General features: G+C 33.8%; 1 long non-coding RNA gene across 1 annotated transcript; it reads left to right on the forward strand.

Annotated features, from left to right (window-relative positions):
* Positions 1-340, forward strand: LOC125502496. The gene is made up of 2 exons (XR_007280250.1): positions 1-42; positions 291-340. It is a non-coding gene; the product is annotated as an uncharacterized LOC125502496 (long non-coding RNA).
* Positions 341-1,905: the final 1,565 nt, after the last annotated feature.

Below are 1,905 nucleotides of genomic sequence, written 5' to 3' on the forward strand. Positions count from 1 at the left end.
TGTGGTCATTGTCTTGACATGAAGCCCTTTAATGTTGAATAGGTATGTCACTTATGCTTATAGTCAGAACGCATGGACGGCACTGATTGGTTTTTTGGTTTTCTTGACAAAGTATAACCGCCCACACTCACAGTTCGAATGATGTTGTCATATAATTCTTTTCTGATCTGATCTAAATGTTTGTTTTGTTTGATTTACTTTATTGTTCAGTTTGATGTTTTTTTTTTTTTTTTCGTAGTGTAACATTCTAATCCTTCAATTTGTAACTTCCCTATGTATGTAATTTTTAGCCCTGAGGAAGACTAAATATATAGTCGAAACGTAGGCTTTTTCAAGAAAATAAAGAGTTTCTGTTCACCGTCCCAAACCCGCTAAACTTGACACCAGTTTTCATAAACCAGGGACGCTAACGATGAATATTAACTGTAGAGTTGTCGCAATATGTTTTCTAAATTTTGTTGAAGTTAATAGCTTGGGATAAACAGCCCCAGAATTTTCAGCCAAAGATCTAATAACTTTTGTGCCTAACATCCATTTATCTTTTGAATTAGGATTGGCAAACAAATATGAATTTGAATGAGGAACGATTTCAGTGGTTTTTCTAATATTTATCAAACAAGATATATATTTCTGTATTTTAGGAGAAAAAAGTATTGGCACTGGTTTTGAACCTTTTCCTCCTGTTACAACTCTCTTAAATTTTTTGCTAACACTTTGTCTGTAGTAGTAAGTGACTCAGTGAAATCTTCCTGATCAATCCTCTGATTTTCTCTTGCATAACAATTAATTTTAAGAAACTGCACATCTCCTACCCTTTTTCTATTGAAGATAATACTTTGAGTAAGTACACACTCAGTKAAAACTTTATAACTCTGTACATCTAACTTGTTTTTTAAATTTTYATATGCCTKGTCAGCGAGGTCATTAATGTAATTTTGAAACAAAAGTATATCGCTTGTTAAAGGTAATTGTCCAGTTTTTTCCCACTGTCTYTCCTTCAGTGTTTTTAATGCCARGCATGAAATTTCGTTACACCAGTGGCTTTCAATTAATTTTTTTAAATCTTTGATCTCGCATTTMYTTTTATCTCTGTTATCCCAAGTTACTCCAGGGAGCACTCGTTTTTCAATAACTATTTTAAATGCTACATTGCACATTAATTTTAAGTTTGTTCCCATATGTAATGCTAAAGAAGGTGCTCTAAAACTTTTTTCTTTTTTGTTATATCCACTGATGATTCGAGCTGCAGATAAAAGGCTACCAAACATTTCTGGTCTAAGCACATCAAAGAAAGAAGTAACATTTTCATTCGTTGTTCTTAGAGTAATGAGCATTCGTCCCATTTCTCTGACTTGATTGGAAATGAGATTCGCTATCTGCTGTCTTTTATGCCTTACCAGAAGGCTTTCACCATACCAGCAAATCAATGCATCATTTTTAGCTACTTGGCTTATATTATCAGCTCTCATTTTACTAAATACTTCTTCCTTTATACAAGCTGTTCTCAAAAAATTTTGATTTTTGGAGATATGCTGGCCATAAAAGTTTGAGACTGACAGACAACCTTTACCGGCATTTTTGGTATCAATTGGTTTATTTTTGCAGGTTTTTACATGCTTATATAAAAGTTTTTTCGAATAGTGCCCTAAACAGAATGAGCATATGGCGTAATCAGCATTACGGTCTTTGGAAGATCGGACTGGATTTAGTATATTCTTTTCGACGTTTAGGTGAAAATAGCCTTGTTTACGCAGAAGAGCAACTAAAGACAAACGCTCTGAACTGCCAGGTTTTAGACTCTGTAGTAATTGAACATCTTTATGTTCTTTGTGATGTCTGAAGAGATGTCTCGGAAAGTGAGTAACAACATCATGAAAACAAAAAGGACATAACGTTGGCCTTTCT

The sequence above is a fragment of the Dendroctonus ponderosae genome, unplaced genomic scaffold, assembly GCF_020466585.1.
Source record: "Dendroctonus ponderosae isolate FM_Combo_2020 unplaced genomic scaffold, Dpon_F_20191213v2 Dpon_F_20191213_1, whole genome shotgun sequence".
Taxonomy (NCBI): Eukaryota; Metazoa; Arthropoda; class Insecta; order Coleoptera; family Curculionidae; genus Dendroctonus; species Dendroctonus ponderosae.